The sequence below is a fragment of the Vitis vinifera genome, chromosome 10, assembly GCF_030704535.1.
Source record: "Vitis vinifera cultivar Pinot Noir 40024 chromosome 10, ASM3070453v1".
NCBI classification, from domain to species: Eukaryota; Viridiplantae; Streptophyta; class Magnoliopsida; order Vitales; family Vitaceae; genus Vitis; species Vitis vinifera.
Genome location: NC_081814.1, coordinates 11,074,833 through 11,090,733, shown reverse-complemented (window position 1 = coordinate 11,090,733; position 15,901 = coordinate 11,074,833). Strand labels below are relative to the sequence as shown.

General features: G+C 32.6%; 1 pseudogene; it reads right to left on the bottom strand.

The window, feature by feature from the left end:
• Positions 1 to 15,901, bottom strand: part of LOC100246298 (beta-amyrin synthase 1-like) — a 92,108-nt pseudogene that overhangs the window by 52,315 nt on the left and 23,892 nt on the right.

Here is a 15,901-nt window from a genome sequence, read left to right as displayed (position 1 = left end):
GATTATTTATCTAAAATTATAGGTTTGACAATTCTAAAATGAAAATTATCTATGTTGATATTTTTATCACCTATATTATTTTTAACTTCTAATCAATAACAATTTAATAATTGGGTTTCCAAATTTTCATAAAAGTTGTAATACTTACAAAAAATTACGAATTTTTATCGAAAATAATAAAATTATTATTATTATTAATTAAATCTCTCAAAAATATGTTCTTTCTATTTATTACATTAAACTATTATTACTATGATATCATTTATTAACTTAAAACTAAATATTATTATTTTTATTAATTTTCAATTCCAATATCCAACCAACCCATTACACCTTATCGTCGGCACACACAAAATCTAAAAAAATTAAAAACAAAGATTCTTCCCAACATGATTATTATTATTATAATGATAATAGTTTTTGTTTCCGGACGCTAACTTCCCATTTTTTCTTCTACACTACCACTCCACGTCCCTCGTGTAATTTATTGAATTTTTTTTTTCTACTTCACACATCAAGCAATCATGCAACTTTTATTTTTATTTATTTACTTCTATAATCCTTATGTTTTCTTTTACCAAAAAAAAAAAAAAAAAACCACCCACTTTATTTTTCCTTTTTTTATTTTTATTCATTTGAATGTTCAAAATTCCTCGAATTTCATCAATAAGACAATTTACATTCATAAATTTTTAATATTATGATCTAAATATCCCCGAGTAAAAAAAAAATTTGAATAAAGAAAACAAGAAAAATCTTATTTATACCTAAGGCTTAATGAAAAAACTTTTCTATCCTTGATAAATTAATTTATTTAATTATTTTATTTTATTTATTCTAAATTAGTATTTTACCCCAAAAATTAATTTGGGGTGTTACGCTTGAAGTGTAGATTGCATCTTGTTCTCAAAAGAAGTGTCCTCCATGGTAACTTGGTCAATACATGAGGATGAAAGTTGTTAAATGACAGAAGATGTTGAAGACTTCCATTTTTATATTACTATTGAGCTTGTATAGACTTATACATTTAAGATGAGCACATTCACATATGACAAAACACCTTATTTTGGTTTAAAGAAAGAAAAACAAGAGAGCATATGGAGGAAAACTTTCTAATTGAGCTTAATGCTTAGAGCCTCTGGAGAGGCTTCAGAACACGTCTACGGTACATTCCAAGAGCCCATGTCGGGAAAATGTTTCTATAGCTCACATAGTGTAGCATACAGTTATTCATGTAGACTCCAGTGATTTCATGTGATCATTATTTCAAGGTTAAGATGCATCCAAATACAAAGAAGGAAATAATGCCTGTGAAAATAGTTTTGATCGATTAATAACTTATAACCAACCAAGATCTTAGTGAGAATTACCGTTTGACACCTTTACCAACGGTTTGGCTATTTGATTATGTTTTCCCAATAGCAGCTAACCCTGATAATGCAAACCATGTAGCATAGGTGAAGCAAACTCCCCAGCCACCATACTTGCCAATATAGTTTCACATGAGAATTTTTACTTCAAACTCAGAACCATCGTCTATTTCCATCTCCTCAACTAAGTAGCCAAAATCGAAAGAGATGCATACCAAGATCCATCCGGCCTCTGTACATTCTCAACATAATGGGTTGCCTTTTCTATGAAGTTGTTTACTTCTTTCCTTCTATGATTAGGATACAATTTCTTGAACAACAGGAGAGTTTGGATAGGTGATGATGTGCATTCCACATACCTAAACCGCCAAATAGGTAACATTAATGAGTGTATATGATGTGAAAGTGGACATGGAAATGTAAATGGACATGGACACGAACACAGAAATGGAAATGAATTAGATGAATAACAACTTACTCATGCTCGGTGACTATGTTGGTAAAAAGTTCTGAAGGATTCAACCTCTGAGAAATAAAAGAAAATGAATCAAAACCAAGAATCTGTTAGTCGTAGACTCAACTGCATTCGCTGAGGCCTCAAAACTTTGGTAACAACTACATCTATTTGTGATTGAAAGAAATTACCTCCAACCATTCTTCAGCTCCTTCTGGCTCCCAAACAGCCACACCACCACTTTTGCCCATTGGAAAATTACAAAAAAAGGGGGCCATGGTTTGAGACTTTGTGAATTTACAAAATATGAATATTAATCTGGCAGCAATTTTGAGTGTCACAAGTGAAGCAAAATATGTGTACATACTTGCAAGGAGAAGAGGAAATTGACGGCATCAAATAAGCACTGAGGTTCGGCCTTTTCCCCGACAAGTTCTTCTGGAAATTGTGATAATAACAGCAAGACCTGTGGAGAAAAAAATATATATGCATGAGGAACTTCTATATTAATTACTACAATATATGATCGGAATAAAGCTATATATCCTACCCTCAACGCTTCCGATGTGCAGTCAGAGACTTGCCAACCATTATCGCGATCAGAGAAAGTCCAGGCTCCTTTTGAAAAGTGACGATACCTACTCCGATAGTCACCTGATGGATTTTCTTAACACTGCAATTTAAATTTGGTATGATAATGGTTGTAAGCTTAATGGAGATACAAAGCATGGTAGTGGTAGAGGTTTTGGGAGTGAATAGGTAAGAAACCTGTGATAATTTAACGTAGTCGTGACCTTTCTTGAGAGTAGTCCCGTATTCTTCAACCATACCACTTTCCAGGATGACTTGAATGCAAAGAGAAGTGTCCCATAGCTGACTCCCAAAACCCTGCAGTTACAGCAACAAGTGAACATTATGGATGGTGAATTTGGAGGTGATAATTGAGTAGAACCAAAATGGTTGGGTGTTGTAACAAACCTGCACTTTCATTCCATCCTCTGCCATCCATAAGTAGTCGGGAATTCGGGCAAGGTGATGCTTGAAAGCATCTGAATTTGAGTCTGGATTCTCTGCCCTAACAACTATCATGTGGAAAGCCTGCAGAAATTGATGTTGCCCCAATATAAGAACAATGTCTAAACCTTCAATTACTTGACCCCAATGCATTCCAGCATTCCTTCTAATCTGTTCCTTCTCTCCTCTCACACTCTCACTCACCTTCTCCACACACCCTTGAGTTATATATCTACTATTCTCATCTTCCCAGTGAATGATATCAATTGCTTTCTTTACAGCCCTCTCTCTAATTTTGAAGACGCCAATGTCTCAGAATCGGCTCACCAAAGTGATAAAGCCCACCCCAAAGCACATCTTGTATGAGGGAATGGGGGTAGTAGTAATCCTCCTGCATCCGTTCGATATTTTAGCACAACGTTAATGGGGGTGGGGATGGATTTAGCATGCCCATTTCACAAAAAAATTGCACTAAAAATATACAGAGTCTCATTATAAAACCAAAACTAGCAACTACAAAATCCCAAACCACTTTCTCTACAATCAACCAACCTTTGCGCATAAAAGCCGCGCTTTAGCCCAATGGATTTCATGGTATGGTTCAGTGTGCATTTCTTCCCTCAATTGTAGAACCAGATCAGTAATGGGTGCCTGAAATCTTGTCATATAAATACGACATAGGCATGTAAATTGTTCGACAGTAGCACCACATTTTATCTGCAACACAAACATTACCATAGAAAACAAGTTCATAAAATAAAACCATGAAGTCTAATTGAGATCAAAATACTAAATCTACAGGTACTGCATATTGCTTACCTGGATGCATGGGCAAAAATGAAAGGAAAAGCCAGTACTCTGGTGGCAAAGGGTTGCAGCCAGACCACTCATATAGTCCTAACACCTTAAAACAGACAAAAACCAATTAAGCCAATAGCAATGGAAAATCTTTCTTCCAAACCAACAGAAGATCACCAACTTATGAACTCACTGAGAGAAAACACTTCCCCCAAGATTGTGAATAGGTTGCACCACCGCAATCGAGAATCCATTTCCTTCCTGCTGCCACAGCCTTGTCATCAGGTCCTACTCCTAGTATACGCATGGAGATGTAGCTAAGGGTTGTTCCAAGCATTGTGTTGTGCCCCTCGATATGGAATCCCCACCCACCATCTTCATTCTAATTATCCAACACATTCCATTACTATTCCAAATAGGAGATGAACATATTGTGAGCCAATTAAAGATGATGAGAGGAGTTTGATTAGTACTTGATGGTTAGTAATGTAGCGAAGAAGCTCCAATTTGTGTTCTGGTGTTAGGGCTATATTCAGGGTTCCAATAAAGTATAGCACCATGATCTGCATATCAATTTGGAATAACACTTTAAGAGTTAGTTAATTCAGAAATTAAATTCAATAATCATTTTTTTTCTCTTCAAAAAATGGGTACTTAGAAAACATGCCAAAGGAGGTGTGAAAAACAAAGGACCAGCGTTCTCAGCAGGCCAGTGACCATCCTTGGCCTGGATGGCTCTAGTTAGTCTCACAGCTTTCCTCACTACAGTTGTCACTGCTTCATATGTTACTTCTTCCTTTTCTCCCAGCCTCATTGGTGGTATGCTCAAATCTATTTGGTTTTCCTTGATAAGCTGTGATTTTTAAATTGGACATTGGAACGAAGGGATTATGTTGTCAGAATTCAAACTTGTGAAATGAAAATGATTTTTCAAAAGTAATTTATTTGTAACAAATGCAAACATATAATTTTTTTTTTGTACCATTTTCAATTCAAGCAAGTTAAAAAATAATTAATTAATTAATTAAATAAAATAAAAAACCAAGAAAATACGGCACAAGATTCTAGGCACCCAAGAAAACCGTTTTCCATTTTTTAGAACAAAAAATCAAGAACGTATCTATTTTTTATTTTCTACTTTCAAATAACATATTTTACTTGTTTTATACTATTTTCACTTGTTATCTAAGGACTATTTTAAAAAATAATTATACAAGCATGTAGAATAATTAAAAATAAAACAATAAATATAAAAATTGTTTTTAAAAAATATTAAAAACAAGTTACAAATATTTTAGGTTTTTAAATAAACTTTTATTCTATAAAACATTAAAGAACAATTAAAAAAAAACTATTTTAAAAAATTGTTTTACAGAATTGTTTTTAATAATAGTTTTCTCTTTACTATAACAAAAAATAGAAAATAAGAAAAAAAACGTTTGGCAAATAGAAAGCTGTTTTCAATTTTTTGTTCTTAAGAACAAAAAACATAGTATTGTAAGATAACATCTTGTAGGTTTTTTTCAAATGTTTTCACTTGTTTTGTAAGGGTTATTTTAAAAATTAATTATATAAATATGTAAAATGATTAAAATTATTTTTAAAACATATTTAAAGGTATTAAAAATAGGTTAAAAATATTTCAAGTCACCAAACAAATTTTTATACTACAAAACATTATAAAATAGTTTTTAAAAAGGGAAAATTGTCCCTCATAATTGTTTTCAAAAATAGTTACTACACTGGACCTAATGTTTTACCATTTTTTAAAATTAACTAATGGAAGATACTACATACACTATCACTTTTATCACATTTTTTTATTATATACATTCCCGGTAAGTAAAATTATAATTACTAAAAAGTGATTAGTTGTATTAAATATAAAAAAAAAGTTAGCATTTTACAATGACTAAATATTAACTTTACAAGGTGGCAAAGATGACAAAGGTTTTCACCTTTTTTTTTTTATATAAAGAAATATAAATATTTGCTTTTGGGAACTAAATTATATATCCTGATCATCAAATTTCCAATATGAGGAGAAGCTTAGTTGTTAGTTGCAAAAAGTGTGGGTAAGATATATATATATATATATATATATATATATATATGTATGTATAAATTTCTATGAAGGCCCTTTAATTAACATTAAATTTTATTGTGATCACTTCATCAACCTCAGAAGCAAAATACCATGCTGGAAGATAGTAGAGGAAAATTTTTGATCCAAAGATATCATCATGAATAAAAGAGCGTATACCTGCATCCTCATTAGGAGATTCCCATTAGGTTTGTAGCGAAACCGATTCTTTGTGAAATTTTCCTGGACTTTCCTGACCTCTTCTCGCTCTTCTGGGGTCCCAGCTTCAGGGTCTAATTCCCAGATCTGCCTGCCAACAAAGTTGTTGAGGCTGTACAGCCATGGACCATGCCCTTCTGCAATTTTGAGCTTCCACATACTGCATATTTGTTTATATATATAAACATCCTCATCACTTCAGCTAACGCAGTAACCACATACTATCAAGTATAGAAATATCGAGATCATTGTTTCCCGTAGTTTAAAACAAGACCAACTCCAATTTTACAGAGAAGACATGCAGACAATTGCAGAAGCAGAAGAAGAAACGGAAGGAGATGGGATAAAACTGATTTTTCCAGGTTAAGAAAAAAAAAAAAAAAGGGAAGCCTGCATGTTATAATTCAAAAACAAACCTACCCAGAAAGTTGGTTTTTGCATAGAATTCTAAAGAAGCTATATATATATACATCATTTTGATAGAAAAAAAAAAAGAAGAAGAAAACTTTACAAAGTACAAACCTGAACTTTGTCTGTGGAAGATGTAGGCGAAGAGAGGTTGAGGAGTTGATGAGAAGCGAGAGAGGTGGTCACTCCTTTATATAGACTTCGAATGAGCAAAGGGAAGGACGTGGCTGAAGAAAAATAATTATAAAATGTTTAATTGTTTTTGGTGAGCATACAGTCTATATACTCGAGGGAGGGGCCAATTTCTGACTCACAAAAATAATTTGTCCATAAATCTATGTAAAATTAAAAATAAAATAGAATAAAGAAAAAGAGGACAAGCTTTATGTGAATGTTTTTTCACGTGATTTTCCACCAAAACTTTTGTTCCAATAGAAATTTTATTGGAATTATAAAATATTTATAATAGAATCTAAAATAATAAAAAAAAATTGAATTGAGAGGAGAGGTAAGCTAGGGTCGGTCTCGGCGTGCATCAAAGTCTTGGGTTGTGAGCCTAGGGTTAAAAGGAGGAGGCAATTCTTGACCCATCCTGGCCATTGTCTGCGGTACAACTCTGTATTTTGCAAAGCTGAAAGTCAGGTTAAATGGACCTTGGAGGGCATGTGACAATGTTTTCAATATTAAAAACGTTCCTATAAAAAACAAGTTTTTGGAATTTTACCTTTGTAAAACGGGTTATATGATTTTTACTTGCTATAGTGAAACAAAATCGAGGATCCTTCCTTGAATATTCTAACTCTAAATTTTTTTAATATTTTAATTTTTTAAACAGTTTTTAAAACGATTGAAGAGTTTTTATATTTTATATAATTTTTAAAAATAAAAATAAAAAAATATAAAGTATATTAAAAATGATAATTAGACAGTATTTGTTTTTTAAATTTAATATTTAATAGAACTTAATTTAATTTAAGATTAAAAAGTTTTTAATTAAGTTGTTTGTTTTTTTAATATCTTATTTTTATTCAGTGTTAAGTTATTTGTTTTTTATATGCTAGAAATCAACATTTGAGAAAAATAATTTTTAAATTAATTCTTATCTCAACAAAAAAATAATTTAACATGTTTCTAAAAATTTTAAGATAATAAAGTTGTTGAAGTTAAAGTGGTGAAAAGGAGAAAAAGGCGGTAGTTAGATGAGGAAAATGATAAAGACAAGAAGATTTATTATGATAATAAGAATTGAGGGTTGAGATTTTTTAATGGATTTAAAAAAAGTTACTTTTTCTTTAGAAAAAGTTAAGTATTTTGTCTTTTGTGATTCAGTTAAAAATATTAAAAAATAAAAAATAAGTAATAAGTAATAAGTTAAATAAAAAGTTAAAAACAAATACCCTCTTATTAATAAATTTAAAAAATAAACACTCTTAGATTATTTTCTCCTCAATTCTTAATCGACAATCAAATAAAAATTAATTATAATTATTTTTTTCTTTCTTTTCCCTTTCCTCTCTTTTTCTTTTTATTTTTTTATTTTATTTTTTATTTTAAACTTTTTAACAACCAAACATAGTTATCATTAATCCTTAAATGGATTTAATTACTACTTCAAGAAATTCAACTAGGGCTTTTTCAATTTCATTTTTTGTATGATGAATACTCTTAACTTAATTTTCCATTATGAGGCCATCCCTAGAAGTCAAGATACTTTCCTTAAACAAATCCAAAGCGAATAATATTGATAAATCACTCTAAATTGATTTTATATATATATATATATATATATAAAAACTGTTATAACCATATTTTTGTTGGGATTTGAGTTTCTTTGTCAAAAAATATTTTTCCATGGCTATCACCCAAATAATGACAATACTTATCTTGTTAGTGTCTCTTTTACCATTAGAAAGTCTGCCCAAGATGGGATTAGAGGTGATGAAATGGAAAGATGTTGCTCTTATAGATGTTCCCCTTCTGCGAAGCGTCTATTTGTGCAAAGTTGGTGGATTTTGTTCAAGTCAATTATAATTTCTAATGAGAATAATGCAACATCAACAAACTTCCCATTCCTTTATTGATTGCCTTTTTGTAATTAGTGCCTTTATTCATCAAATACATATTTTTTGGGACTTTTTTGTAATATGTGAAAGTGAAAGGTAGTTTGTATGACTTTATTTTTGGGTCATTTTCAGTGGTGTGTTCTAATTAATACTGTTGGTGTTGGGGATTAATTTGGAAGGATATCCACCACTCAACTTAAATGCATTTTTTTTTCAAGTTCTTTTCCTCCACCAACTTAGGGTATGTTTGCAAGTAATTTCGAGAAGTGTTTCTAACATTTCTAATACTTGAAAAATAAAAAATTTCAAGTGTTAGAAAGACTAAAAACACTTTCTACAATCACTGTCAAATACACTCTTAGAATTTGTTTCGTAGTAATTTTAGGAAGCGCTTTTAGTTTTTTTGAATACTTGAAAGATAAAAATTTCCAAGTGTTACACAGCTAAAAACACTTCCTACAATCACTACCAAATGCATTCTTACTTTTAGATTTTAAATATATATATATATATTTTTAATAATTTATTACTTGTTTCTTAAATTTTGTACCAAATGAAAAAATATATATATTTAATTTTTTTAAATGGTAAAAGTAATTAATTCATTTTTCTTTAATTCTTAATACTTAGTAGAAATGAAATATTAAAAAAAAAAAAAACAAACAAACAAACAATGTGATGCTTAATATTATTAAGCACTATTTAGTTTTAAGTTTTATCTAGAATTAAGTTAAAAAAAAAAAAAGAAAACAAATACAACCTCATTAGTGTTTGATAAATCAACTTAGGATGATTTAATATCTTAATTTAAGTTATTAAATAGATTAGATATATTTAATAAAATAATTTAATATCATAACTTAAAATATTAAGTCCAAATAAATAACTTATTCTTAATTTTAAATATTTTTAACTTTATTTGCCTACATCTAATAATAATATATTTTACAACCATATAGTTCCACATCCATAACTTATTTTTTATGGTAAATATTTTGTGGTTATATTAACTATTTACAATATTTTAACTATGAATGTTTAATAAATAATGAGAATAAATATCAATTGAAATCAACTTAAATTATTAAATAATAAATAAATAAAAACTACTTATTAAGAAACCTTGTTTTAAGTGACAAAAAAAGAAAAAAAAAAGTCACAACAATCATGAGAGATGGCAATGTTCCCTCTAGATAATTGAAAACAAAAACTTTAAAAAACATTAAACTTATATTTTATTTAATTATAATATAAATAACAATTATATTTATTATCACTCCAATAAACATGAGTTTTTACAATAAATAAATTTATAAATAAAATATAGTATTTTATGGTTAAAAAAAATTCATAAAAGCTCATGCCTCCTGAGCAATTATTTTTAATAATAAAAAACAAAAATAAAATTTTACCACAAAACAAAATTTGTGACATTTAACCGCAAAACAAATTTGCGATCACATGTCACTTTTTGCCGTAAAACAAATTAATTGTTGAAAGTTAATTGTTACAACCATATTTAATGTTAACATGTGATGGAAGTTTACAAAACACAGAAATCTAGGGTTTACCAAATGAGTCATCAAAATGGGAGCTTTCATTAAGGTAAGTAAAACATTGATAATGAACCAACTCTTTTAGCCATTAAACTTGATCATCTTTTCATTTTTTTTAAGGTAGGATCTTCAACTTTTACAAGACTTATGCAATTTGAGTAAGAAACATCAATTGTTTTCCTCTCTTCTTTTTTTCCTCAAAAATGTCAATCATTATCTAGAAAATGAAGTCCTCATAATGGGGGGTTTTTACAAAGGTGAGTAAGACATTGATAGCTAATCAACTCTTTTAGCCATTAAACTTGAACATCTTTTCATTTTATTTTCTCTATGTGGGATCTTCAGCTTTTATAAGGCTTCTATAATTGAAGTAAGAAACATCAATTTTTTCCCCTTTTTCCTCAAAAATATCAGTTACAATCTAGAAAATGGAATAATCATAATGAGGGTTACAACATTGACATTGATAGCCAACCAACTCTTTTAGCCATTAAACTTAAGCAACTTTTTTTTTTCTTTTTTTTTTTCTCTATGTGAGATTTTCGGCTTTTACAAGGCTTTTGCAATTTGAGTAAGAAACATCGATTCTTCTACTCTCTTTTTTCCTCAAAAAGATCAATTACCATCTAGAAAATGGAGTCATCAGAATGGGGGTTTTCACAAAGGTGAGTAAGATATTTATAGCCAACCAACTCTTTTAGCGATTAAACTTGATCTTCAACTTTTACAAGGTTTCTGCAATTTAAGTAAGAAACATCAATTTTTTTTCCCTCAAAAATATCACTCACCATCTAGAAAATGAAGTCCTCAAAATAAGGGTTTTCACATAGGTGAGTAAGACATTAATAGCTAACCAACTCTTTTAGCCATTAAACATGAACATCTTTTCATTTTATTTTCTCTATGTGGGATCTTCAACTTTTACAAGGCTTTTGCAATTTGAGTAAGAAATATCAATTCTTTTTTCTTTTTTTTTTTTGCCTCAAAAATATCAGTTGTCATCTAGAAATGCAGTCATCAGAATTGGGGTTTTCACAAATGTGAGTAAGACATTAGTAGCCAACCAACTCTTCTAGTCATTAAACTTGAACATCTTTTCATTTTATTTTCTCTACGTGGAATCTTCAACTCTTACAAGGCTTCTGCAATTTGAGTAAGAAACATCAATTCTTTTCATTCTTTTTTTTCCCTAAAAAATATATCAATTACCATATAGAAAATGGAGTCATAAGAATGGGGATTTTCACAAATGTGAGTAAGACATTAATAGCCAACCAACTCTTGTAGTCATTAAATTTGAACATCTTTTCACTTTATTTTCTCTTCGTGGCATGTTCAACTTTTACACAGCTTCTAGTATTGGGAAGATAAAGGGAGAGATCTAGAGTATTCACCTGTCAAGGTTAAAAGATTCATCCATAATACTAACCACCACTCAATAATAATAATCACCCTCAACATTAATAACAACCCAACAAGAATCAAGAATGATAATCAAGAACATTCAACCAAAAAGAAGGACACCAAATATAACGTGGAAAAACCCTCTAAATGGAGATAAAAAACCGCGGAGAAAATTTCTTCCACTTCAATAAATGGGGATATAATAATTAAGTCCTTAGATTTCTTCACCTTGAAAACTTATATAAATATCTCAATGCTTAAGGCGAGAATCCATCATCCTAGGAAACATAAACAGAAAGAAATTAGGGAGAAAACATACCATAGGGACTTCCTTAAAAGGTTGATGAAAGAACGTGTAACTTCACCTTAAGCCCCAAAACATTGCCTAGAAAACAACCCTAATTTCCTTTTCTTTTCACAATCAAATCTCTATTCTCTCATAATACAAAAGACCTAATGTTATATATATATATATGAGCTTAGGGAATATCCAAATATAAAATAGCCTAACACATGGGCTCATGGGTTGAAAAAACTTAGCCCAACAATTTCCCCCTCCAACACATGAGAGAGGAATATCAATCTATAACTCCATCACATGGAGTTCAAACCTACTGTCCCAATGCATAACTAAAGCTTTTTCTTAGGAACAACCTTTGTCAACATGTTTGAGGCATTCTTCTCTATGTGAATCTTCTTCAACTTAGCCGCATTTTCTTCAACCACATCCCTCAACCACTTGAACACCCATTTGTTTTCCAATGATTTTCTTCCTTTAGGAAGTTGTACCAACTCATAGTTTCCATTTTTCTATAAGGAATCTGATTACTACTCAAAAAGGGCTATTTGATAGCTTGTAATTAACTCTTTTAAACACTTTTGAGTAGTAATTATTGCCCTTTAACCCAATTAACATATTAAGGACCTTTGCAATCACTTCTAATCACTTTGTGTAAGTTTTGGTGTTTTTGTTAGTAATTTGATCACCAAAGCAATCCAAGATGGAGGAGAGTTATTTGGAATCCATGGTAAAGCAATAGAAAGCTCAGGAACATGAAGAATCAGAGATTTGAAGCCTTAAAGTCCTTTGCCATAACCAATCCGGATTGCAAGGAGGAGAAGTAAAGAGAGAATCCACCTTGAAGCATTCTTGATGACAGTCATTTCAGCCACTTTTGGAGTACTTCCTGAAGTCCAATTTATGCATACTTTATGTCGCTTCGAAGATCGGGAAGTCAACAATCCAATGCTTCAAACGGTTCGCAAATCGGAGTTGAAATGAAGAAGTTAGAGCCAATGGAAGCAGATCACTCCAAGCTGAAGGCCAATTTCGCAGGGCTGCGAAATCAGCCTTTGGCTGCGAAATCAGCCTTCGGCTGCGAAATGATTTCGCAGCCATCTTGTTCATCTGCGAAATTTTGCAGCCGTTTTGTGCGCCTGCGAAATTCTCCTGAGTGCTTCCAGATATTTGCGGCCAACGTTTTTTGTTATTTTGCCTCAGATATTTGTTGTCTAAATCCCAATTCTCTCCTTGTAATCCACCAATTAGATGATTCCTTAGTTGTTAAGCAAGGATACAAGGGTAAACAACCTGATATGTATTGTTTTGTAATTTTCATTTTTAAGCAGTCGGGGGAACTTTCCCCAGGAGACCAACTTTTTGTAAAGTTTACATTTAGTGAAATACGAAGTATCTTTTGCTTTCTTTTTCTCTCTACTATTTTCTATTTTCTTAGTAGCCAAACATCCTTGGAGGATGAAATCCCCAAGGATGAGAGGCTAAAACCTTTTAGTTTCTTGAAGTAATGGATGCCATGTGAAGCTCCCGTGTCAGGATGGAGATTTCCAAGCCATGAATGTAAGTAGCTGAGCGTCATAAATGTTTTCATTCAAAGTAAAGCTTTTAATCCCTCTGACTTGCTTTGAATGGCCAATACTTGATAACCTTTTGGTCTCAGTGGATTCTTATTGTTAGATCCACTGACGTTCATTAGTTATCTCCTACGAGCCATTGTATTGCAAGTCGAGGAGATGACCTATTCATTAAAAGAGCATTTATGAGGTTCAACTACCCCTTTTTGTAAGTTTTCAAGGACTAAAACTTAGTTGTTAAACACATACCGGTTCGGGAAGTAAGCATCACCTGAGTTGCTTCCCCAACTCGAGGTGAAAAGTTCCAAAATCTCCATTTTTACACCGTGAGTTAAGCATGGCTATCCAAAGCTTTGAGAAACTTCTTTTTCCATCTTTTAACCTATTTTCATGTTAGTTTAGTACAACACCTTCATCTTTTTATGTTTTCATCTTAACCTAATTTTTATTAAGAAAAGTTCACTCCATCCTCCGAACTTCACCAGTTAAAGTAAAAACCCTTCCCAGTGTTCGATCCTAGAGCCACTATGCTATAGTAGCTTTGCTACTTTAGTGTAAGGACCTTAGGTATAAATTTTGTTGATACCCTTACATGCCAAGCTACCAAGAGTCGGGTTATCAAATGGCGCCGTTGCCGGGGAAGGTGCTACTTCACTGTGAATATATCAGCCGGAGGTAACTTGTGAGACTTCTCATGAGTAAGGTGAATTCTATCTCAATTTTCATTTACTAACCTTTTATTTTAGTTTTAGAACATTTTTAACTTAGTATAGATAAGTTTCTTTTGGCTTTTAACTTTCATTTTTAGTTTATTTTTCATACTCTGTTTTTCCTTCCGCATGCTCTGTTTTTTCTTCTTTTTCTTTGTTTTGTTTGTTTACTTTGTTCCAGCTGAATCCGTGCATGCCCTATTGGATTAGAGACCAAGAGGGAAGGTTAGTGCGGATAGAGACTCCACGAGCTATTGAATTAGAGATTATTTTAGAAGTCATGGAGAATCAGCCAGAGGATCAACATTCACAACACGGGCAGGGGAATGATCCGAACTTGTATAGGTCCATGAGGGACAGGATGCACCCTCCGAGGATGAGTGCACCATCTTGCATCATTCCTCCTACAGAGCAATTGATTATCAGGCCACACATCGTGCCTCTGCTTCCTACTTTCCATGGGATGGAAAGTGAAAATCCATATGCACACATAAAGGAATTCGAAGATGTGTGCAATACTTTTCAAGAAGGGGGAACAGCCATTGAGCTTATGAGGTTGAAGCTCTTTCCATTCACATTAAAGGACAAAGCCAAGATATGGCTCAATTCCTTGAGGCCGAGAAGCATAAGAACATGGACAGAACTTCAAGCTGATTTTTTGAAGAAGTTTTTCCCTACTCACAGAACAAATGGATTGAAGAGAAAAATCTCCAACTTCTCAGCACGTGAGAATGAAAAATTTTATGAATGCTGGGAGAGGTACATGGAAGCCATCAATGCATGTCCTCACCACGGCTTTGATACATGGCTTTTGGTGGGCTATTTTTATGATGGCATGTCATCTTCAATGAAGCAGATATTGGAGACAATGTGTGGGGGCGATTTCATGAGTAAGAACCCTGAGGAGGCTATGGATTTCCTAAGTTATGTCTCAGAGGTTTCCCGTGGATGGGATGAGCCCACTAACAAGGAAATAGGGAAGAGACCAGTTCAGCAAATGTCAAAAGGGGGGATGTACAATCTGAGTGAAGACATGGAGATGAAAGCCAAGGTAGCTGCCATGGCTAGAAAAATAGAGGAAATGGAGTTGAGAAAAGTTCACGAAGTCCAAGCTATTTCAGAACCTCAACAACCAGCCAATCCTTGCTCCATATGTCAGTCGTTTGAACATATGGTGGAAGAATGTCCCACCATTCCGGCAGTAAGAGAAATGTTTGGGGAACAAGCTAACTTGATTGGCCAATGGAAGCCAAATTCAAATGCTCCCTATGGCAACACGTACAACTCTAGCTGGAGGAACCACCCAAACTTTGCATGGAAGCCAAGGCCAAACCCATATCAGTCACCAGCCCAATCAAGCCAACAGAGTCAAGGTCAATCCTCAGTTGAGCAAGCACTCGTAAGCCTTAGCAAGGTTATGGGTGACTTTGTGAGTGAGCAAAAATCCATCAACTCTCAACTAAATCAGAAGATTGACAACGTTGAGAGTACATTGAACAAGAAGATAGATGGGATGTATAATGAGTTGTCTCAGAAAATTGACAACATCCAATATTCCATCTCAAGGCTCACAAATTTGAACACTGTCAATGAGAAAGGGAAGTTTCCCTCTCAGCCTCACCAAAATCCTAAGGGGATACATGAAGTGGAATCCAAAGACGAGGATTCTTCAAAGGTGAGGGACGTGCAAGCTATTATCACTTTGAGAAGTGGTAAGGAAGTGCATCAGCCGGAGCATGATCAGAGGAAAGCCAAAGAAGACAAGGCTGATAGAAATGAAGAAAAGAAGAATGAACGAAAGGGAAAGGAAGTTCAGATGAAAGAAAGCATCATTCCTAGCATGGATGGGGAACCTCAAATTCTTTTAAAGGAAGGCATGATGAAGAAGCACATGCCTCCTCCATTTCCTCAAGCCTTGCGTGGGAAGAAACCGATCAAGAATGCTTCTGA